The 25,700-nt window shown below is 41.0% G+C and overlaps 1 protein-coding gene and 1 long non-coding RNA gene across 6 annotated transcripts in view; one reads left to right on the top strand and one right to left on the bottom strand.

Moving 5' to 3' along the window:
* Positions 1–25,700, bottom strand: part of tenm3 (teneurin transmembrane protein 3) — a 796,285-nt gene that overhangs the window by 385,319 nt on the left and 385,266 nt on the right. For all 5 annotated transcript variants that reach the window (XM_085163562.1, XM_085163563.1, XM_085163566.1 and 2 more), the window contains 2 exons: positions 17,575–17,689; positions 467–546 (listed from right to left, as the gene is read on the bottom strand). The gene's annotated coding sequence lies outside the window, so the exon portion shown is untranslated. The remainder of the gene's footprint in view (positions 1–466; positions 547–17,574; positions 17,690–25,700) is intronic.
* The window catches only part of LOC146517695 (uncharacterized), a 244,901-nt gene that overhangs the window by 112,729 nt on the left and 106,472 nt on the right, over positions 1–25,700 (top strand). The window lies entirely within an intron of this gene.

Below are 25,700 nucleotides of genomic sequence, written 5' to 3' on the forward strand. Positions count from 1 at the left end.
TTGTTTACTTGTTTTTTCTTCGTCTGCCAGTAAAACACAGACTTGTTTTAAATAAAACGTGCTGTCTGTGACGAGCACGCTGGGAGGAATGGATTATTTTAAAACAGGAGATATTATTTTAGATTTGGCCGATACATGAACCTCTCTGTCATGAATATTAATAATGATATTAGTAGTTAATAATTTCAAGAGTATGGCCTGAGATAAGCTGACATATTTACCATGTTAGTGTAACGCCACACTTTGTTTTCATGGTGTGGTTTTGAGTGTCGACTCCAATAAAGTCGGATTTTATTCTTATTTGTACAAAAATAAACGAATGTGATTTTGGACCTGTGATGCTGACTGCTGACTGTAACCTGTGCAGTTAAATAGAAACCAAATAATTGCACATGGTGAGAATATAAAATGTGACGTTATCAGTAAAAACAGTGACTGACAAAGAAGAATAGCTCAAAAATCTTACTGGTACGATCTTGAGATGTCACACGGAGCGATCGTCTGTCATTGTTACAGAGCCCAGAGTCCAAAACCAAAGACGAGCACCTGGAGAACAGAGAGAGCTCGAGTTAAAAGAAGAAGAAGAAAAGGCAGAAGTATCTAAAACCAGTCACAGTGACAGAGGGGTGCACACAAGAGAACGAGAAGCAGATTAAAAACATTTTGTCCTTTGTTTCGTGTCATTTACTAAAAAAAAACGCTTTCCATCGCCAAGATATTACAAGACATGTGCATGGGTAACATAAAGTGTGAGGCTGTGTGGTTGGAAAGCAGTGTCCCATCTCTGTTTTGTCATGTATATTGTCCCCTGGCCTTTATGAGCTGATATGTTCAAAGCTCTTAAAAATGAATGGTCATGGGAAACTCTGTGGGCGGTGCCCAGTCTCCACGGGGAGACCCAGCTCTGCCAGAACCCCCAGGGCTAAGCACTGTCTCTCTGTCTTATTGTATTCCATGGCATTGTTGCAACAGAGTTTCAGAAGCTATTTCATATTCCATGAGAAATGTAGGTGCAGTCACAGACGCAGTCGGCAAAACCTACGAGTATCCACGGACTGGTGGAGTTTAAGGTGTGCAGAGGTTTAAAAATGTGCACAGATTATGTGCACCCTGTGAGTCTGAGTGTTCTGCTTTCATCCAACCTTCTTTGGTTAACTTGTTGTTGGTCAGAAAAATCTGAAATACTGGCAATGGAACAGCAAGACGACTGTTTGAAGCAATATTTGTTCAATCAGTGTTTTAAGCCCGTATAAATGCGAGGACGTGCTCATGCAACTCTGAGGGAACCTTCATGAGAGACAAAGCTCTAACTTAAGATTTGGCCACACATCTGGTTTCAGTTTCAGGTAGTTTTTTTTTTTTTTTTTTTACAACAAATCCACTCACAATGTTAATAAATGTGGAAAAACAAAAGAAAGAATTCATGAGAAAATTCCACATCCATGCCTTAATCTATAACACTGTGCTGCTCCTCTGCTTATGCTCCGCCCCTCCACCGCTGTCAGCCAGGTGTGTTTTCTGTACATTTGACACACACACAGTAAGAGTGTTTCCAGATGTTAAATGGTAAATGGTAAATGGACTGGTTCTTATATAGCGCTTTTCTACTCTGTCCGAGCACTCAAAGCGCTTTATACAGCTAATTCATTCACCCAATCACACCCATTCACACAAGCACTTCTAAACTTAAGTGCTGAGTATCTAACATTCATACACATTCACACTCCGATGGATGCATCGGAGAGCAACATGGGGTTAGTATCTTGCCCAAGGACATTTGGCATGCAGACTGGAGCAGCCTGGGATTGAACCACCGACCTTCTGGTTAGTGGCTGATCCGCTCTGCCACCTGAGTACAGTTTGCACACAGCAAACTGGATATCTCTGGGGCATCAAACGAACAACAATAAGACTTTTGTTTCACTCATTATTACATCTGCAGTATTTTGTCAGATTCAACAGTTTTCTCTGAAACACAAACGTTGTAAACTGCACTGGAGGCAGCAGTAAGTCATGAACACACGCACCTTTTGATAGTGTAGTGGATGCACCTCAGGAGGGACACAATTCCACCCCCCACACAGCCAGTGTCTGCCTGACAAATGCTATTTCATACCAGATCCTCTCTCGAGTCGGCCATTTTGTGTCACAGCGGCTCACCCCTCCCTCCTGGTCTAGTATTATTTCATGGCCTCCTCTCACACTGTAGGGGGCAGTTTGTGTCTTTGTTACTGAATGAAGTTTGGGGCGCACACACACACACACACACACACACACACACACACGCACACACGACTCTTTAATGTTACTCTGACCAAACCTATTGCATGCTGCCTCGTCTCCAACCACGCATCCATTTTGTGCTAAATAGGGAATAAACATGCGAAGGCCCCGGGCCTCATTATTATTTACATTAGTGCTAGTTAGCTATTGTTAGCTATGACCACTTCTATAGATTCTCTAGAAAGGCTGAGATATGCTGACGCCGCCGTATCGTCAAAGAACGTCACTGTTCGGTGTCCAACGGCTGAAAGAAAGCGTCACAATGCTCTCCTTAGAAATGACCAATCAACACATCACAACTAAATAATTACTAAAAATTAAGAACACATGAGATGTGTCAGAGTTGGAACGTCTTATTGTCTGACATCATCACAGTGAACTAATATGTTATTATATTCTATTAAAGGACTGCTACACTGTGTTAACATCTAAGGCCATGAGACTTTTGGCTAAATGAGGATAAAACATGGGTGAAAAAAAGGCTTTATAAGACGTGAAACATCCTGCAGTAGTAAAATAGGAGACGTTCAAGGGAATGGAGACATTTCAGACAGTTGGACAATTTAGCATTGATGCTACTCAGGATGAACATGGTAGCTAGCTCTTTACTAAGACACTCGATGTTGATGTATATCAGAAAAGAAAGGATGAAATAAAGACATGAGTGAATAATAACAAGGAAACAAGATGTACTCCATTAAGAGCAGCAGTAAAACAAGTGTTTAGTAACCATGTTTGTTATTCTGGGACTAAATGCAAGGACAGACAGGGCCAGGGGTGATATGATGCTGAAGAAGGTTGCAGTGTGGGCATGCACACAGATGCATGTTCTCACACACTGACCCCCTGCCGGTGCAGATGGTGCTAAAGCAGGCCCTGTGCTCGCTGATAAGCAACAGGAACAGTGCTCCCAACAGGGAAGTTGTGTTTTCAGAAGAAAAACTGATTTCTAATTTGTGTGTGCTTTGCCTGGACTCAGAGTCCGTGAGCAGCAGGGCACCACAAACACCTAACAGAGAGCCGCAGTGCTCGGAGCCCTAACTAGACTCACACAGTTAGTGATGTTCTGTGGGTGCCACTGAACAAATCCATCATTTCTTTATGAAGTAAATGGTGATATTGTGCGTTGGTGTTATCTCAGAAATAAGACTGAACAGCAGCAAAACCTTTAACTTCACTTTTACACTATTTAAAAATGTTAGTGAGCTCACAGCAGCTCATGAAGTACGACGTGAGCACGAGCCATGAAACACATGAAACACATTTAAATGTCACACAGTAAAACCATGTTTGACTGAATTCATTTACCGTCTGTTTGCATTGACCCTGAAACCCATAAATCCAGGTCTGGACAAACGTAACATCTAAAATAATTTTCTGTTGTTATCTTTGAGAACGAACATTTTTGTACTGCTGTATAATTTTACTTTATTTTATGATAGACTAATTTTACTTCACTGATAACCTGGATGAATTTGATGAATAAATAGTGAGTAGGAAAGAGTTATACTCAAAGAGTTACAGGATGAAATCATCAAATCCGTCTTTGCAAACAAAACCAAATTCCCAGTATGTCCAGCCTTTCCTTCACTCTGTCTGTTACTGTTAGCCGTTCCTTATTACTCATTAGAGAGGCGGGGCTACGTGTCGTGTGGCTTGTTTGCTTTGGTGTGAGATTTGACCAGGAGAGCTCATGAAAGATATAAATCCACAGACACAACATCTATATCGACTGACTATAGAAGCAAAATCAATGTTTTGGCCCTAGTTAGTGAACAATGTTGTAAAACTTCTGTCAAGTGGTGTCAGACACACCAGATATTTGTTGTTTCGATCAGTGTAATAATCCCCGATTCTTCTACTGAGCAAACAGGAGAAGTTGGAAGAATCGGAAAGAAAGAAAAAAGCTGGGAGTCATTGCATATAAAAAAAACATACACACACAACCTTGGGACACACACACACTCATGCACAAACACACATGTTTGTAAAATATTGCATATTACGTCAAGTTAAGACGAGGAAGAAAAATGTTATTTTATGTTAAAAATGCACAGAGTTGCATAAAGACCAGAAATCTAAATATCTGCCACATTTATGGCAGAAGCTCACTGATTGCTACCAAAAGCATCTCATCAAAGTGCATTTAACCATATAACAGTTGGGATGCACGTCTGCTTTTGAAACTGTGTGAATGAGAGAAAATCCAAAATAAAATTCATATTTGTGTGCTGGGTTTTTAAAGACTAAACATATACAGTATAAAATCATTCCACCCTGGAAAAAACCAATTCAAAGAAATTATTAAAATCCCTAAATTACCCCCACATTCACACCTATAAATTAATGTATGTACATTTTCAACTGTAGCAGCAGGAGTTTTTATATTGCACGTGGGTTTGTATATACATCTTTGAATTTTGAATATTCATTCCTTTTTTCCAGTCGAAAAACCTACCAAAGACCAAACAACATCCAACAAGCTATAAAAACAAAACAGCATATTATTGTCCTGTCAGCCCATTTAAAATGTCTAAATATGTGTAGTTATTAGGAATCGGTCTGTATATGACTAACACTGAGCTGACTGGCATGGACGCCTGGATGGGAACAGAATAACTGGCTTTGCTCCATTATCTGCATTTATGATGTTAAACATGAGTTTTTAAAAGATATACTAAAGTAATATTTATTGTTCTTTTTTGTTTTTTTACGCTTTTGTTAGGATTTTGTTACTACAAAGCAGATCTAGTGCAAGCTTCTGTAACAGCGAGACTTGTATATTCTACACTAACAAAACATCATTTGGTGCGTACAAGTATTCAACATAATCCTATTCTCTTACTTTACATCGGAGGGGCTGCATACCAGATCAGAGAGGAAATATTATTTTTTTAAATTTGTACATAACAAACCTTTAACTGCTGCAACACTACAGCGAGCGCTTATATAAACAGTACAAGAGGCTCTTGTTTTTCATCGTCACTGGTTACCCTCGGGAAATATGAATGTAAATGTGAATCGACTTTTGTTTCTTATAACTTCACACCACTAAATAAAAAATGCACAATGAATTCTACAATTTGCCATGCCCTTAAAATAATCCTGTTTAATATAAAAGAGTATGTCATGTGCTGATTCCATGTGGGCTTTTATAGTGTTTTTCACAACAGAAACAAATTCTGTTAACTCTTTTCAACCTGAGGGTCCTTGCCCTGGGACCAGAGCACATCGTTAATAAAACCGAACCTGCTGCCTTTTTTCCAAGCGTGGCACATTCAGTGGTTGTCTAAGTCTACACTGATTCAAATGAAGATTTCTGTAAGGATGTCAAGCATGGTGCATTCAGTGACGAGTTTGTTTAAGCCTACAATGATTCAAATGGAGATAGCACTGATATGCTTTATACTAGGAGATCAGATTTACATCAGAACAGATCAAGGATAGCTTCAGACAACATCCACGTTAACTTTTATGCACAATAGCACATTCAACAGGAAAATTAATGAGATTTTCTTTTGTGTTTTACTCTTCAGGTTTAGTGATTCTCAAATTCTTCTAATGAAAGATGTTAAAGCACAAAACTGTTAGTAGTCTAGTTAGTCCAGCTTGCTTTTAAATGCATCACTGCAGTATTTAGCATTTGTTTTTTTCAAATACCAAGCCAACCATAAATAGTCATAAATCTTCCATGTGCTGCAGAACATACATGTCTCAGGGGACTCAATATTTCAGGTCCACATAGGGAAGCTGTCCACAGTGCATCACTGTAAATGGCAAATTCCCCTGAAACTCTTTGTCCCATTTTAACAACTATGTTGGGGTCTCACTGTTATTTCAAGTCTGTAGAAAATTTTGCTGTGTCTCTCTTTTTAGTTTAATAGAAAAAAGATGATTGTATCACAGTGCACGTCCCTGCGCACAGAAGAACACCTTTGAGCATGTAATCAATTATGCACAAACACGGACATCCAACACAGTTGGTGACCTAACAGGAAATTTAAAGGTTTCTAGCTAAGCACTTGTTGAGGGTGAGATGATTGCCACTGAAAAGCTTTCAAGGGCTTTCAAAGAGTGCGTAAGGTCATAGCACTTTCAGCCTCTAATGCTGTAATCTTTGGATGACATCCAAAGAAATGGCACTCTCCATACCTCCTACACTAAAAACATATATAGTACAGGGAAAAGTAAGACTTTACCGTTTCAGATTGACTTTCTCTTGATCGTATGAGACTACTGGGAACAGTCAAAGGTGCAGTGGTACAGTACAAGTGACCTTAGCTAGTCTGAGTACACAGTGAGGGCTGTCTTCTGAATGCAGCAGCGCTCTTTCACTGCTCCACCAAAATATAAAAGGACATTTTTTTCTCAACATTTTCTAGACATTTTTTCCTGTCAATTTTTTTCTGAGTGGGTTATGTCATACTGCATGGGTGACATCATTTCCAAATAGTTCTTGATCTGGAGGTCAGAAGAAGGTACATTAAACAACCTCGTATTGGAGGTTGATAGATGCACCACCCCACTTGCTATCTTATGTGTACTTTTGCCGGCTAATCTACTTCTTCAAACCTCTGTGGCAAAATGAAAGTACATGACGACCCAGTATATTATATGGGATTTTATTTGTTTAATGGAGGAGCACTTTGGAACGTAACCTGACTGGATGTTGACTTCTCTGGCTGAAGTTAGCTAACGCTCTAAACACCAGAGGAAAATTGAAACTCAGGAATGAAGCACAGAAATCCCAAAGACATTTTTCTGACTTACAAGTTTAATATTTTTGTCACTTTGTTTATGGTGTTTACACTTGTTTGTGAATCCTTGTAAAATAATTAATTAAAATGTTATCTTAGATGAAAAAGTCTAAGCATATTTAAGCAAAGCTAGCCTGTGGCTCCCACTGCTCAAAGTATCTTTCTCACTTTTAGAATTTGGTCCTACTTGCATTTTTGTGTTCTGCAAACCTCAGGCGAGTTTTTATTTGCATCTGGCAATAAATATTTGTATGTTCTGAATCTGTTTCTGCTATGTGTCATTGTTCTGTTGAATAGATAGCTGATACTTGTTTGAGTATTGATATATTTCTGCTTTACAAGGCAAAAATAGTCCTCACGTTGCATGTGGTCACATAAAATAATAACTAACAACAGCCTGACTTAACCATGAAGTTCAATATGAAAATAACAAAAACTATTAAAAAACTCACAAACAATGAGTTTATATCTTAATGTTTATATAAAAATGTGCATCTAAATACTTTTTAATCACTTAGTTGGACTTAATATGAAAAAAAAAAGATACCACGTTGTACATTAATGTATTAATACACACTAATGAGGAATAATAATTTATAGCTGATTAACCACTTACTGATACTGACACACTTTCTTTATCATAATGTCTGGCTAAAAACAAAAACAAACAAGCAACAAAAGATGTAACAACAAGAGCTAAATATACAAAAACAAAGAAAACATTACACAAGAATAATGCAGTGTAAAAATAATACATAATCCAAAAACATTCATAGCAGTAGATATAGCAAAAGAAGAGTGGGCAACACTCCTATGCAAGTAACCCCAGCAGAAGGGGTTACATGAAGAGGACGTGGGACCTATGGAATCTGAAACAACTAATAGCTCAGTGCTCCATTATTGAGAAGGAATTTCTATCACAACTGGAGATCTGTGAGGTATAACACAAATGCTATAGCAAGGGGGAGCCAGGATGTCAGGTTAGGGGGGAGATATCATCACCTCCACCCAAGATTGGATATTAAGCCCCAAGTAGAATGAAGAACTGAACCAGCTGAATGAAAGAACAACATCTGGGCAGTCAACACCTACGCCCTGTCGGTCATCAGATACCCTGCTGGGATAATAAGCTGGTCAAAGAAGGAGACAGAAGCCTCCGACATCAAGACAAGGAAGCTCCTTAACATGCATCAAGGGTTTCATCTCCAGCCCAGCACCCTGTTCACTAAGCAAAACCCTTTGTGAAACCGTAGAGGTAAAAATCTGAGTATTAATGGATATTAGTATGAATAGCTCTTAAAAGTACTCCAGCCTCTGGGAGTAACAGAACCTGGGGGCATGTTTTCCAAGTCACTAAATTAATTATATTCCAAGAGCACTGACCTAGAGGGTGCTGCTATTGACTAGTGTGGCCAAGAAATCTCCCTGACCTGCAAGGCTACCAGGGACAAGGGGTTCTCAGAGAAAAGCAGGTTAGACACCTAGAGGAAAAAGGTAGTTCGACCTGGACAAGTCCCTTCACCCATCAGCTCCATCTAAGCTCTGCACTGCCTACTGAGTGAGACCTACAGGATCAGAGAGTAGGACTTCTTTTAAAAAGACCCCATCCATACTTTCTGTATTGGAGTGCTGGTCCCACCAAACCAACCAAATCAACAAAGCCTCATTGGTGGAGTGCTGCAGAAATGGTTGGCCTTCTGGAAGGTTCTCCTCTCACCACACTCAATGCTGGAGCTTTGTCAGAGTCACTATGGGGATCTTGGACACCTCCTAGACTAAGGCCCTTCTATTGTTCAAACGCGAATTCGGCCGCCTCTAAGAAGACTCTTGGTTTAGAGATGATGGAGTGCTCATTGCGACCTTCAGTGTTGCAGACATTGTTCTCTACGTTGCCACAGATCTTTGCCTCGTGAAAATCCTGTCTCACAGGTCTACAGACAATTCCTTAGACTTCATGACTTGGTTTGTGCTCTGACGTGCACTGTCAACTATGGGAAGAACTATAGACAGGTGTGTGCCTTTTCACATCATGTCCAATCAATTGAATTTACCACAGGTGGTCTCCATAGGTGTAGAAACAGGATGCACCTGAGTTCAATTTTTAGTTTCATGGCAGGCTTCACTTGCCTCAGTTTAATTCACAACAACAACACTTGGTTTAAGATGCTTTATATTATAAGGTAAAGACACTATAATAATCCAGAGAAAACCCCAACAATCAGATGGATAACCACTTGGTAACAGTGGAAAGGAAAAACCCCTGAACCAAGCTCAGGGAGGGGCAACCATGTGCCTCGACTGGTTGGGCTTGAGGGTAGGAAGACAGGACAAAAGACACACTGTGAAAAAGGGCCAGAGATTAACAATAACTAATGAATACTAAAGAATAACACAGCGCGACAGACAATCATTCATTCACACTGATGGGAAATTTGGAATCGCCAATTAACCTAACCACACTAACTCCACGTTTGTAAATGAAAATAAGACTGAAGTTATTGTGTTTGAAAGTCATGCCCCTTTGGATAAGTTAATTGATACCCTCGGTCCTCTTGCTTGTCATCATTCCCAAACTGTAAGAAATAGTAAGTGTTTAAGAGTGTTTATAGATAGCTCTTTTAAATTAGAGAAGCAAGTGTCCGCAGTGGCAGATACCAGCTTTCATTGGTTATGTGAAATTGCCAAAGCGAAGCCCTATTTTCCTCCTAAAGACCTAGAAAAACGTATTCATGCCTTCATCACCTCAAGATTGGGCTACTGCAATTCTCTCTATTTGGGCCTTCTGATGGACACTCATCTCTTCATCACTTGCAGCTGATCCAAAATGCTACTGCACGTCTTTTAGGTGTTAGAAGGTATGAACACATGTCTTAAAAATCACTTTTTTACGTTGGCTTTTAATTCAAGCTCAGTTTGAGTACCATCAGGTTTGTTTTATGTTTGTTTTATTTCTTTTTATGTTAAATATATTGTCATTACCTCATCTATTAATGTCTTTTCTGTCTGTTTTTGTTTGTTATTGTTTGCGCTTGTTCATTAACTAATTGTGAAGCACTTTAATTGTGAAGCACTTTAATTGTGAAGCACTTGGGTTAATTTGTTGCTTTTAAAAGCACCATAGAAATAAAATTGACATTGACATTGTACTGTGGAAGAAAGCCAGAGTATCCTGAGAGAACAGACCTGGCAAGAACAGCCCGTTTTAAATGAGTGAAAGAGTGAACATCTAATAAAAACTACACCTTGATAATGAAAGAGAAAATAACGCCATTATATTCTCTGAAGAAACAAGCGTAATATTCATCTGTCCAGTTTTTCAGAAACTCAGACTCAAAAAACTGTCTCAGAAAGATAGAAAAAACCTTCATTGTAATGATAATAATGATGATTATTATTATTGTTTTAAATAACCTGTCATTGAATTTCTTGGCATACTTGAATTTCAGTTGTATGCTTCTCCACCTTTGGATGTATGACAGCAGTTCTTCCATCATGTAATGGCACTGACACAGCACATGTCCCAGACCTTTCTATGACCTCGTCTTTCGCTATCTAATATTCACTCTCTCTACCAGGAGTACTTCTCCTTCTCTTTCCAGTCTTTGTGACTGCTTGCTCTCTCCCCTCCTCCAGCCAAGTCTTCCATATTTTAGTAGGTTTTAGCGAGGATCAACTCTCTGAGGTTAAGTTGTTCTTTCCAAAGGTCTGTGTATGTGTATGTGCATGCTCAGTAGAGACCACCACATCCCAGAGGTTAAGTCAAGTGTTTCAAATATCACTAGGAGAGGTGTTTTACCATTGCACAGCCAGTGCGGCATGTGTTTGTGTGTGTGTGTCCCATCAGTAGAAAGATATGAAGACAAAGATGGAAAGACCCTTTTTAGGGTTTGGACATAAAAGTCAGGAAGCCATTTGGAGTCTTACCTGCTCTTTCTTTTGTTTCTCTTGCTCTCCCCTTCTCTACTCTCTCAGACTGTCACATCCACTTTCAGCTTATGTTGTGGTGTGCAGTGTTGGGGAGTAACGGAATACATGTACCGCCGTTACCTATTTAAAATACAAAATATGAGTAACTGTATTCTGTTACAGTTACTGTTTGAAATGGTGGTATTTAGAATACAGTTACTTTGTTGAAATAAATGGATTACATGGCGGTCTTTTCCTGATGTTTGGCTATGCCCTCTCTACTTTTGGTGTCCACGCCCCAAACAAACACGCATTAAGAGGCTCTAATGTCTGTGTCTCAATCTCGTGGCCCATGTCACCTCTACTTGCGGCTGCATAATGACTTGAAGAAATATTTTAAAAAATTATTCACAAAAATGATTTAATATGAATGCAATAGGCAGAGTGTTACAGGCATAATCTTAAAGAATGTAGCATCATGGGCAGAGTAGTGCTGCAGGGAGAATGGACTGCTATACCCGTTATGTGTCTGTGAGCAAGGGAGGAAGAAAAAGGAGAGTGGAAAAGTACGAGCTGTCATCGAGCAGAAACGGGAGCTGGAAGCATGTAAATATAATAATAACCACTGCAGCCAAAAAGAGAGCCTGACGAGCCCAGTTGTCAGTAAGCTATTAAGACTCGACTGTACACCGTGTTCGTGTTTTCCTCTGAAACAATAAGTTCTGTTGGAGCAGCCTTTCAACGCCTCTCTCTGTTGTCTGGGTCAACTTTGCTAGCGAGAGACAAAGTAAAGCTACGAGCCCGACATGAACCCAATGTATTAGCCAGAGGTCCCTTTACTACGGTTCGGAGCTGCTGACCTGTTTTATATACGCGCAGAATAGTTTTCTATACGAGATCGCTGCAAAAAGTGCAGCCTTCCCTAATGTCCACCTACTGTTACTCATTTATATTAAGATTAAAAGATCTAGTCGGTGTTGGTATGGCAAGTAACCTTCAGTAATAGTAATAAATCACACAGCAGTAGTGCATTCAGGTAGCTGTAAAAAGCATGATTATATAATAGGTAATCCAAAGTATTCAGAATACGTTACTCTCTTTGAGTAACGTAACGGAATACGTTACAAAATACATTTTGGGGCATGTAATCTGTAATCTGTAGTGGAATACATTTTAAAAGTAACCTTCCCAACACTGGTGGTGTGTGATATGCACTGTAGGGACTAACGCGTTATTAAGTAACACATTACAGTAACTATGTTATTATTGTGGTAACGAGCAGGGTAACTAGTTATTATGTCAAAATCAGGAACGCATTAATCATTACGGGGATTTAGATACGGTCGTTACTCGCTACTTCGTGTGTTGCATTTGACTTGCCTCCAAAATCGGAACACAGACCTGGGAATGATGTCACAGTCGAGTAAACGGCGTTCTGGTTAGCCTCGTCAGAGAAGTCGGCATTCCAATGTGGCAATGCCCTCGAAAACGGCTGTTTTGCTAGCGCTACAAAAAGAAATTACTACCAAACACATATGCAGCCATAGCTGGACTCGGTGGGCCGATGGTGATTTTTCGTTTTGATATGCCGATGTTTTTTTGTTGTTTTTTTTCCATAATGGTGTAAACAATGAAAGGTGGTGGATTGGCCAGATGCTGGCAGATGTGTAAAAATAACTCTTTAACTGTTTGCTGGTGGCATCGCAGAGCTCCACAGATTCAGTAACATTAGCAAGTGGTGGAGGCCAGCAGGTGGATGAGGGAAAGGGGAGGCAGGAGGAGAAAGGAGAGACCCGAGACCACCGGTCCGAGTGTCAGGTGAACTGAACTTCAGGTAAGAAGTTATGACCTGCAGTCTATCTGGGTCAGATATAAACCAAGTTTAGGTGGAGTTTATTTTCATTGTGCTGACTTTTTACAGTCAGTTACAATAACTCGTACTGCGTACGAGCTAGCATGACGGAGTTTATATACAGCTGGGTGGGTGCTATGATGTTACTGATGTTGAACTTTATTTAATTCACAAGGTTAATTAGTAGAGTTGCCAACCGTCCCGTAAAAAACGGAATCGTCTCGTATTCAGAGAAAATATTATGCAGTTCGTACTGAGGTGAAAAGGAACGTAGTTTGACTTCAGCTAGAATGAAAAAGACACAAAGCTGCAGTTATTCTCTGTCTTCACGCTGTGAGCTGCCTCTTCTTCGCTTATTCTCTTCCTCGCTCTCTCCTGTTTCTACTTCAATCATGAAACTGATCAATGATCAGCTGATCGGCTTTTCTCTCTCGTTTGTTTATCGCCCACTTTGCGCCAGAAGGAGGAAACCAGCGGATGTCGTGCTAAACAACAGCAGCACGTTTAAGCTTGTTCAGCTGTTGTTATAATTTATTTAATATTAATTTCTAGTATCAGCTGATGTTTGCTGGAGCCACAGCTGTAAAGCTGCTGGTCATGATGTCGGTTTGGATATCTGGTGAGAGGGAAACATGAAGATGAAACCAGGAGATGTCCTTACTGGATCATCAGAGCTGAACAGGTGATGGAGAAACAGGTTTACCTTTTAGGTGACATGAATGAGTTGATGTTATGAACTGTTTCTGAGAGACAAATAACACTGTCACAACAGCGTTTGTTTTCATTCAAAGGCTTTATGATTTTTCCTATAATGGCGCCCGGTCTCTAGTCAAAATGCCTGGGCTGATTTTTTGTCCCAGTCCAGCCCTGTATGCAGCTCATCTGCAGTCTGGTGTTACCTACATCTTCCCGTTCGGAAGGAAGAATTTCTGAGTTCTGAGAGCAATCGAAAGCACCACGACTGCAGTTTTTGTGTTGGATGTAAAAAGCGCACGTGACGCTGTGACGTAGGCTAGAATCATGGCGGTAGTCGACGACGGTCCAGGCGTGGGATTTCTCTCGTGGAAATATGCACATTATTTTTTCCTTTCTGTTGGTAGGTGGCACAGAGCACTTTTGGCAGGATAGTGCTAACATGTAAGCAAGCTAGAAGACTGGTAATCTTGCTGGGTATCCAGTTAGGGAAGCACCACATTAACAAGAGAATTCTGAGTAAAACCAAAGTTACTTTCCCTAGTAACTAGTTACTTTGAGTAAGGAGTAGCTTGAAGTAACTGAGTTACTTTTTATAGAGTTAACTAGTAATGTAACTAAGTTACTAATTTAAAGTAACTTACCCAACACTGGTGATATGTAAATCCATCTAAGACAATAGCAATTCCTTGAAATATTCCGAGATCATTTTTTTTCAAACACTATGTGTTGCTATTACAGCACTCTAATCCTTCTAAACAGCATGACACTCTGAAGTGCCTTCCTTGAAGGCTTGACATTTTGAACTTGTACAAGCTGTACAGTACTGAGCTTTTATTGACACTTTGACATGCCTGCAGCTGGTGGCATACTTAATGCTTAGTAGTATCTCACATAGTTTTCAAAACCAGCAAGCTAAAAAAATATTCTTCAGTTTCCATGATGACATATGACTGGAACCCCATGTGTGTGCCCTTCTTAATAGTATGCAGTCACACTGTACAACAAAGCACAGTAGTGCTTTCAAACCAAGACTAATGCTAGCATGACAACACAACAGTTTTTATGCTATTAAGCATAATACACTCAACTCACTATCTCCACGAATTTTACTCTGCCTAAACTCTCTTCTTTACCTCTGTTGTGCAAAGTCCATTGCTTTGATGGTTGGTATTTAAATTTACCACCTTTTGTCACGATCCTGGGTCTTATGACCCAGCGTTTTGAGTTTTAGTTTATTTTGATGTTTATAGTGTATGTTTAAGCTCATGTTCATTTGCTTATTAGTTTCCCCTTGTGTTTTCAACCCCTGTGTTAACCCATATGGAAAAGATATATATAAATCTTATAAAGTTTGTATCTGTCTTGTGTGAAACTTGAATGAAAAGCATACAAGAGTGAAAACACATATAAGATCCATTGAAAAATTATATAAATGAAACTTGTATGTTTTGGACAACAATATATGAAAGTAATGAGAAAGTGTCCACTTTCATGAGTAAATCATATAAGCCTGATATGATTCACTATATGAAGTAGACCACATCTGATGCAAGTCTTTTACAAGTTTTTACTATTTCTTTTCCATATGGGAAGTCTCTCTTGCCCTTCATGTGTTTCATGCCTGGATGTCTTTTGATAAGTTCATGCTGTCAGGTCTGCGTTTCATTATGTTTCCTGCTCTATTTTGAAAGAGGTCCCGTGTTCCTGTGTTCATTGTGTTTAGTTTTAAGTTTCCCCTGTGATGTCGATAGGTTCATGTGTGTCAACTGTTTCCCCATGTGTTGCCACTCCCCCTGATCACCTCATGTGTGTATTTAAGTCCTCTGTCTTCCTGTTCTCAGTGTTGCGTCCTCCCTTATAGCTGTGTGATTTTCCCTGTGTCACCTTGCGCTTTAGTTTTCCCAATTTAGTTTTGTATTGTTATTTTTTGTCCCACCACGCCGACAATAAAGCTGTGTTTTTTGAGTTTACTTTTCGTCTCTGTGAGTTTGTGTTTGGGTCCTTCTCTTGCCTGCACACAGCCGTTTTGTGACAGAAGGACCAGACAATGGACCCAGCTCACAACCCCTCTGCTGAGCTCCAGGAGGACATGATTTACGCAGTTTCTCTGCCAGGAGTTGTTTGCACTGCCTAATACGGAATACCAGGAGGCGTTAGCTCTCCGTTTACAGTGAATGGTTTCCGGACTCCCCTGGTTATTTGGCACGCTCCACCCTTTAATCCAGGACTTCCTCGTTTCTACTGTGCACGTCCACCCAGAGCAGCAGCTTCAGTCCGGCCTGCTGAAGGATTCGCAGCCCAGCCTGCCTTCTCCCACTCCCCGGAGAAAGCGGCGCTCACGTCGCCATCACCCCACAGCTGCTGAGCAAGCCCTGTCAGTGAGTGATTGTGACTGTTTCTCACTCACTCAGTCCGAGCATTGTGATTATGGACAACCTGCTGTTGAGCTAACTGAGTTAGAGACTGCAGATCACGCTCCTTATATGAACTGTTTAGTTTTCCAGCCAACTCACGCACCTGTGCCCATTCCTCGGGTGGGAGTGGCTAGTGCCCAGCAAGAGCCTGCACCCATTTCTGTTTTCCGCTGGCGGCTCAGTTAAGCCCATCCAGCAGTTTTTCCCATGTTCTGGAGGCTCAGGAGAACAGCTACAACAACCACTACAACCACCATCGCAGCTTTCATTGCAACAACCACCAACCTTTACTTCAGTCTGTAGCTCAGTCCCCAGTGTTGCCTGCTCAGCTCCCTGTAGCACAGTCCCCAGTGTTGCCTGCTCAGCTCCCTGTAGCACAGCCATTAGCTCCATCACCAGCAGCTCCATTTGCACCTGAACCATTAGCTCCATCACCAGCAGCTCCATTTGCACCTGAACCATTAGCTCAGTCGCCCCTGTGCAGTCACCCAGACAGCCTTTGGAGCTGCTTCGTCACCACCACTGGCTCCGCGGCCGGCCTCCAGAACTGCTTTGTCGCCGGAACTGTTCAGTCATGGACTACTGAACCGTCGGCCTCCTGAACTGTTTAGACTCTTGTGCTGCTGTCCTCCGGGTCGGCCCCCTGAACTGCGGAACTATGGAGCCATTGGCCCCCACGCCGGCCCCTGACCTGAGTTTTGGACTTTTCCCTGTGCCCCTGTGCCTTTGATGGACATTTTGTTTTAGTATTCTTGTGTCCCTCTCGGCTTGTTGCCAGTACGTTGAGAGGGTTGCTTCCCTTCATCTTCAGGTCTGGGAATGGGTCCTGACTATTGTTTCCACTTATGACAGTTCACAGTACTCAGCCTTTTTGGATTCTTTGAGTGGAGTGCCCAAGGGTGCTCCATCTGGTTTCTAAGCTGGTATCTGGTGATATCAGCACTCATGTGAACAATCACAGTGAGAACTAAAGGGGTGTGATTGACAGGAATGACGTGCCTGATATGAACCTAAGTTCTGTTCTGTTATTGGACTAACAATCACGTGTTCGATCATAATGGACAGGACAGTAAACATGACGGGACATCCTGAGCAGCGGATCAATAACTCCCCTGGAAGAGGATCACCCTGAGTTGCTAAAGGGTCTAGATGTGTGTGACTGTCTTGGTTGACACACCTCAACAACATAACGTGGAAATCTGGGACAGTTACTCTGGAATGGCAGACTATGATGGTGGTTCACATTGTTAAGAAGAGAAACCACAAGCTGTGTTCCAGTTTCCTAGGAATCACACTCCTCAGCCTCCCCAAGAAGGTTTACAATTCAGTTTTGTCCTGGTCATGGAACACTGGACGAACTCTATATCTTCTCAAGAATATTTGAGGATGCGTGGGATTTTGCCTAACCAATCTACATGTGTTTTGTGGACTTGTTCAAGGCTTTCAACCACGTGCCTCGGAGTGTGTTTGGGGGGTGCTTTTGTATGAGCCATTCAGTTCTTGAACAACCTTTGCAGGAGCTTGGTCCACATTGCTGGCAACAAGTCAGACTTGTTCCAAGTAGGTGTTGAACTCTGACAGGGCTGCCATTTGTCACAATTCTGTTTATAGTTTTTCTGGACAGAATTTCAAGGCAGAGCCAAGTGGCAGACTCGGGGGAGATTACCTCTCTCAGCTGGCCTGGGAATGCCCTGGTTTTCTCTCCAATAAGCTGGAGGCGATGGGTGGAGAGAGGAAGCGGTAGGCTTTTCTGCTTAGGCTGCTGTCCCCACGATACAGACCTGGATAAACGGAAGAAAATGGACGGGTATTAATGGAAGGTTGTGGTACAGGGGTTTTTAGATTGTATCTTTGTTGAGTTTGAAACTGGTCCACTTAACAGCATGTGCTATTTTGTTGGAAAATCAAATTATAAACAAACAAACCATAATAGAAACTGCATATTTCCAAGCTATTGAATTACTCTGCACTAGCAGAGCTTTGCACTTTACTGTGTGTCCTCTAGGTCTCAGATGTTGCCTATTTTCATTCTTTTAATTTTGCTTTCTTTTAGTATAGCTCACTGCATCCACTTTATTTTCTTCTTCTTCTTTAATGTAGCAGGGCAATGCTAGCAATATTCATCAGAAAATCTACCAAAGATAATACTCTGCCCTTTTTTGTTTGACTCCTTTTCCTTTTCTATTTCATCCAAACTCATATTCCATCCCTACTGGATGTTTTAGTCTATTCGCTTTCTTTTCCTCCCTTTCCCTCCCTGTCTAAGTAACCAACAGACACAAGTGTCTATTTGGGAAGAGAGTTAGTTAAATGATTTATGCTTGAGTGTCTCAAATACCCCACTGTGTTCTCTCTTTCTCCCTTTCACAAACAAGACCTTTTTACCCTTTATTGTCCCATAAATCCTCTAGTGACAGAAAAAAACCCCATTTGCATATTAAAAATGTGCCGTCCAATATTCTATATTGTTCTTAAGTTCAAACATCATCTTTCTTCTGCCTTTCTATTTCACTTCCATATATTCCTCACATCCTCATGCACACAGTTCTTTTACTTGGTGACATCAGCCCCACATCATTAATTTTAATGACCATCAGTATGCCATAATACACTAGAGCGTGTCCACACAAATACACACACATGCATGCACACACACACATCCCTACAGCAACAGGCGCCACAGATCCTGGAGCGCAATTATAACCTGCACTTTGTTTATTATCTGTTACAAGGAACAAGGGACTGTGTGTGTGATTTTGATATTAACAACCCTGCATTTCTGCTATCCTAGCTGACACGGGCACCTCTTTTTGTCCTATTTGAGAGTCTAACATTAAAGAAATCCTGAAACAAGCAAAGTGGAGCAGGGAAAGGTGTGGGTTGTGTGTGAGACACACAGAGAGAGAGAGAGAAATGGAGAGATTTAAAGATACAGTATATTACCAAAAGTATTCACTTACCTGTCCAAATCCCTGAATGACCTTCATGGCCACAGGTGTAGAATATCAAGCAACTAGGCATGCACACTGCTTCTCTAAACATTTGTGAATGAATGGGTCACTTTCAGGAGCGGACTGAATCGAGTGTTGTACTGTGATAGTGATAGAACAAGGACAGTTTTTCCAGTTGTGAAATTTCCTCTGAGAACAATTGGGAACAACAGCAACTAAGCCACAAAGTGTTAGGCCATGGAAAATTACAGACCATGGTCAGCGAATGCTGAAGCACATGGTGCTCAGAGGTTGCCAACTTTCTGCAGAGTCAATTCAACTTAATATGGACTTTCAGATTAGGTCAAGATCAGTGCCTGCTTCATGGATTGGGTTTTCATGGCCAACCCTTACAACACTGCGTCTGATGCTTTGCATTCTGCTTGGTGATGTAAGGCATCCTGTCACTGGGCTCTAGAGCAGTGGAGACGTGTTCTCTGGGTTAGGGTTAGAGAGTGACGAATCACATGTCTCCATCTGGCAATCTGATTGAAGAGTCTGGGTTTGGCACTGTGAGAACAGGACTTGACTGAGCTGAAGCTGTTATAACTGCAAAGGCTGGGCCAATAGCTTATTAAATCCTATTGATTAAGTATTGTCACTTAAGTTCATATGCGTGCGAAGGCAGATGAATGAATACTTTTGGCAATATAGTCTATATAACTCAATTAGTACCAATATATATATATGAACAAAAAATATATTTTATTCAGAACTGCATCATGTCCACTAATGGAAGGTCATCCCTTATTGCAGTGCAGTATTGCTTTCAAGAGAGTAGAATTAAAAGACAATTGTGCTTAGCCTACAAAACTGGGTTAAATACAGAAAGTTTGTCCCATGTAAGTATACACAGTATATGCTACAGCCTTATTTATTGTACATTTACATTGTTTATGTAAGTATAAATAAAAGCTTGATGCGGCCATTGTTTTGTCACCCGCTGACTAGTGGACTACCATTTGAAGGATCATATTTGTTTCCTTTTGCCCTCTTTGTGTTTTCGCTTTAATTGTTTTAAAAAATCCTGGACATGGTCATGTTTTGTAAAGAGTTCAATAAACAATAGTCAACTCCTTGAGACACTCAAAGCAGCCAAGTTCTCAATTATATGTAACATTGGTGTTGCATTGCTGTGCATCATTTGTTGCTGTGTCATTTACTGACTAATCGCCCTTGGAACTTCAGGTTGGGGGTTCCACTCCCAGCCAGGGCAACTGTATTCGGTAAGGGGCCCCATGCTAGATTCCCATTGCTAACCAAGCCTTCCTCAGATATGTGTGAGAGAGAGGTAACTGAAGCCATACTGGCTCTGTGGTCACCTGGATTAACAAGGTATACGTCAGGTGTTGGGGAACTAAAACACCCTGATTAGTAGTGGACTACTGGAACAAGAAGGCACAAATGAGCAATAGATGAGAATATGGTGCTGTTGGAACGCTACTATGCAACTAACCCCAGTGGAAGGGGTTGCATGAACAGCATGCAGGACCTATGGAATCTTCCATACCCAACATTACGGCTGCCACAATTAGTCGACTAGTCACGATTACGTCGACTATCAAAATCGTCGTCGACTGATTTAATAGTCGACGCGTCGTTTGAAGCTTTGTAAGATCCCAAAAGATGCAGGAATAAGTAGTAGGATTTAAGAGTGTAATAACGGACTGAAACAGAAGATGGCAGCACTGCATGTACAAGGATGCCAGCTGCCGTTAAACCCCGAAGAAGAAGCTGTGTCCCAGAATTCATAGCGCAGCCCAGCTCAGTTTCCAACAATGGCGGCAGCTAGTTAGTTTTAATATTACTCTTATTATTCTTTCTGGGTCACAAAATAAACGTTTAACATGTTTTCAGGCGAGAATGTAGCTGTGTAAACCTCAAATATCTGCTCAGTTTATCAAGACACCACATATTTTCAAAAGCGCGCCGGCGTTTTCGGAGACGTCTGTTACCCACTAACTCGATAGCTCGCCGGGGACTAGGCTCACTAGATCCGTGAGAACACCGGACTCGTTTTCAAACCCACTGCTGTCTTTCGCTACTCAGGTTAAACATGATATATAAGTCACATAGATAACTTAAAAATGTTATTGTTTGGCTTTTTGTAGTATTTTATTTGTTCCTGAGTAAATCGGTTTGGCTGAGATCAAAGTTATAGTTTTTGCACAGCTGAATAAATGTCAAGCAGACAACTGATTATCAGAAGTGTGAGATGCTCGAGAATTTACTCCGGTGTCCTGTTATATTTTAGATAGCAAGGAGTTTATTACACTTCACCGAAACAATCTGCAAATTTCATTAAAATTTAATAAACTATCATTTTGTTTTTGATTAGTGTTGCTGCTCTGCCAGGTGTAACAATTAAGTTTAACATCCAGGCATCCATGAAAACAGAATTTATGACATTTAACTGAATTAGAAGTTAGCAGGGAGTTAGCTCGCTAGCTTCCATCTAAATATAATATACCATGTTCTGACTGAGAGATTTATTAAACAAATTAAAACGTACCGCTCTGCTATCACTTCCAACATAAATGAAGACAGGAAAGTAAACAGCAGTGACGTTTGTAGGGTTACTGAAGTTGGGCTAGCTGGTATATAATGATGTGCTATGTGATCGCTAGCGCGACAAGCTATGTTAGCATAACATAAGCAGTAAAGCTGGGGGACAAACGCTAACGAACGGGTGACTTTTTTCCACTCGATAGGAAGTTAATGTGAGGGTTCCCAATGGTTAGGGGCAAATGCAATCGCATGGCAGGATGCTGTAAACCAGGAGTGTCAAACGTACGGCCTGCGGGCCGGATCAGGCCCGCAAACGGGTTTAATCCGGCCCGTGAGATGATTTTGTAAAGTATAAAAATGAGCAGCAATTTTTCAATAAAGAAACTGCTGTTCCAATTGTGTCCATTGGATGGCGCAATAGCAATTGTGAGCTACTTGTTTTGCCCACGAAATTTAAACCTGATGTGCTTTGGCACCCTCATTGCCCCAATATGTCTCTGTCAAAAAAGAGAAAAGTGGATGCAGAGTGCAGTGTTCCAAGAAAAATGGTCATCCTCCTATTTATTCACGGAAGTGAATGGGAAAGCTGTATGTTTGGTGTGTTCCCAGCATGTTGCAGTGCTGAAAGAATATAACCTCCGTCACCACTATGCGAGTCTTCATGCCGACAAATATGACAACTTTCAAGGACAGCGGAGAAGAGAGAAGGTGAATGAACTGTTGGTGGGTCTGAAGAAACAGCAGTCTGTGTTTACTCACAGCCCAGACATCAGTGATGCTGCAGTGAAAGCTAGCTACCTCATTGCTAACGAAATTGCACTAGCTTCAAAACCATTTAGTGAGGGTAAATTTGTAAAAACATGTATGATGAAGGCATCGGAGATTGTGTGCCCTGAAAAGCGCCAGGCCTTTGCAAATATCAGCCTGACAAGAAACACAGTTGCCGACAGGATTTCTGATCTTTCAGCGGATTTGGACAGCCAGTTGAAGCAAAAAAAAAAAAATAGTCATTTATTGTGTTTTCAGTTGCAATTGATGAAGGCACGGACATTACAGATGTTGCACAACTGGCAATTTTCATCCGCGGAGTTGATGATACATTGACCGTCACCGAGGAGTTCGTGGAGTTGGTACCGATGACAGATACAACGACCGCAGCTGATATTTTCACCGCACTCGTCGGTGCGCTGGACAGGGTCGGAGTGGACTGGTCCCGCGCTGTCAGCCTGGCTAGAGATGGTGCGCCCTCAATGATCGGGAGGAAAGCAGGCGTTGTAAGAAAGTTCAGAGATAAAGTGCAATCTGCAAATGGAGGATGTGATTTTTGGACTTTTCACTGTATTTTGCACCAGGAGGCTTTGTGTTGCAAGTCACTGAAAATGGATAACGTCATGAAGGTGGTCATCCAAACTGTTAATTTCATCCGATCCAGAAGCCTCAATCACCGTCAGTTTGACAGTCTTCTCAGAGAGAAAGACCACATCTATGGCCTGCCATACCACACTGAGGTAAGATGGTTGAGCCGAGGTGCTGTGCTGAGGCGTTTCTTTGATTTACGAGAAGAAATTGAACAGTTTATGGAAGAAAAGGGCAAATCAGTGTTAGAATTTCATTCTGCCGAATGGATGCAGGACCTTGCATTTATGGTGGATGTTACAGAGCACTTGAATAATTTGAACAAACAGCTGCAAGGACGCAACAAAGTTGTCACGCAGTATTATGACAGCGTTCTTTCAAGTTGAAGCTGTTATTGTGGGAGACGCAGTTCGCTGGTGGTGATGCAGCTCACTTCCCCTGTCTGAAAAATGTGTGCACGATCCAAAGTGTGGCAGATATGAAGCGGTTTAAAGATAAACTAACGGGACTGTTACTAGAGTTTGAGCAACGATTTCAGATTTTTGGTGAACTGGAGAAAGACTTCAACGTTTTTTGCTCGCCGTTCACCGTGAATCCCTTTGATCTGCCCGTCAGGATCCAACTTGAAAAAATAGACTTGCAGTGTGACTCGGATTTGAAGGGCAAATTTGCCGCAGCTGGCTTGAACACATTCTATCAGAATCTCTTGCCAGGTTACCCCAACTTGACAGCCCTCGCAGCAAAACTGTTGTGCATGTTCAGAACCACGTATCTTTGTGAGCAGGTTTTCTCTGTAATGAGCATAAATAAAACAAAACTGCGCTCAAGGCTCACGCACAGGCACTTGAATCACATCCTGAAGTTAGCTGCCGCTCAGGATGATATTGATGAGCTGGTGAAAGCTAAAAGATGCCAGGTATCAGGAGTCAAATAAACTATGCAACCCCACTGAAAGTGCTGCATGAGACACCCTGATGTAGTTCTGTGATCTGTGATATACTTCTGTGAATCACTGAGGCACTGTGTGCTTGTGTGATCTTTGTCCTCAGAATTTTCAAATAACTTGAGATGTTTTGTAATTAATAGCTATGTTGTGCTTTTGGACACACTGTCCTCAGGCTCCAGCTTTATGTTTATATACTTTTATGTTGATGTGAGACTGTTTCTAATTAATTATATTTGATTTATATATTTAACCTGTTCTGTGGTTCTTGTACTTGTTTGAGGAACAGGATTTTGTTATATTTATCTACATTGCTGCCTGCAAAGTGACACCCTGATATAGTTCTGTGATCTGTGAAACAGTTCTGTGAATCACTGAGGCACTGTGTGTTTGTGTTCTTTGTCCTCAGAATTTTCAAATAACTTGAGATGTTTTATGATTAATAGCTATGTTGTGCCTGTACTATTTTGAACATACTGTCCACAGGCTCTAGCTTTATTTTTATGTTGATCGTATTAAAACAAAGAAAACAATCTGAAGTTGTTGTTTTTAAGTTATATATACAATGATTTTACCAGTCCGGCCCACTTGAGAATAGACTTTTCTCCATGTGGCCCCTGAGCTAAAATGAGTTTGACACCCCTGCTGTAAACAGACCAAACTTCAGTCAGGAGAACCACCGAGATAATCCATCCACAATACGAGGTTCGTCATTAATATACTGCTGCATGGGCTGGGCTGTAGCTACATTGTATGGGTTTAAAAACTGAGCTTTAAAATGAACAGTGGTGATAAAAACCGTGAGAAGCTGACAGTGATCACTGACTGTTTTTAGGGGCTTGTTGTGATTAAATAGAACAAGATACAAAGCATTAAAGCATGTTAAAAACACAGCAGTCTTATTAAATGCAGAATACTTTGCGCCCGGAAGCAGGATTCATCACGTTATCACTTAAAGACCGGTCATGGAGGCTAACAAGGGTTGCCCAAAGAACATCTGGATTAAGACATACGGCTTCAAAAAGTTTTGATACTTTACAACAAACCTTCTCAGTCGCCGTTGCCATTGGCAAGCAGTAGCCGCATAGACACCAGTAGTTTTCTCTCACTCTCTTGTCCTCGTGTGACGGATTGTTTTCATCTTCATCTAAACTAACTGCTGGCAGACTATTTTCATTCTCTCTCTCGGTTTGCTCTGGTTCAAACTAGAAAGGTTGAACAGAAGCCATTTCCAGTGCGCTGCTAACTGTGAACTGGATGCGGTGCAACTGTTTGACGTCACTATTCAGAGTGCATTGAGAAGTAAATAACAATGGCGGCCTACTGGTAAATCGGTTTTATATAAAATGTGCTTAAAAGGAAAACATTTGGCGTATTTTAATAACACATATGTGTTATTGAAAGCACAATACATATTTTAGCGCAAACATGTCTTAATAGCCGGGGTTCCCTTTGAAAGTAGAATGGGCCTTCAGTTTTCAGGCCCCTCTTCTATGGAACCAGCTTCCAGTTTGGATTCAGAAGACAGATACTATCTCTACTTTTAAGATTAGGCTTCAAACTTTCCTTTTTGCTAAAGTATATCGTTAGGGCTGGACCAGGTGACCCTGAATTCTTAGTTATATTGGGTCTTTGGAAGGATCCAGCCCCTGAATTTGGACACAGCCAATGTCTGTCAGTTCCTGATATACATATTCTGTCAGTTCCTGAATGCATATTTTCTCACAAAAAACTTGTGAGAAAATATGTATTCAGAGACAACAAGTTTATATGGAAACAGCATAGACTCAGAGACTCAAAAGACGACGAATGATATCAATGTGGCAGAAAGTAAAAAAGAAGATGAGCTGACACTGAAGATCAGGCCGTACACTCAAACACTTATTACAGTTATAAAGTCAGACAAATAAAGCAAGACTTAAAAGTTACAAGAAGACAGACAGGTAAGCTGGATGAAAGAGAGAGAGACTAAAAATAAATGACAATTGTTGGTTT

This window comes from Neolamprologus multifasciatus, chromosome 6 (assembly GCF_963576455.1).
Source record: "Neolamprologus multifasciatus chromosome 6, fNeoMul1.2, whole genome shotgun sequence".
Classification (NCBI taxonomy): domain Eukaryota; kingdom Metazoa; phylum Chordata; class Actinopteri; order Cichliformes; family Cichlidae; genus Neolamprologus; species Neolamprologus multifasciatus.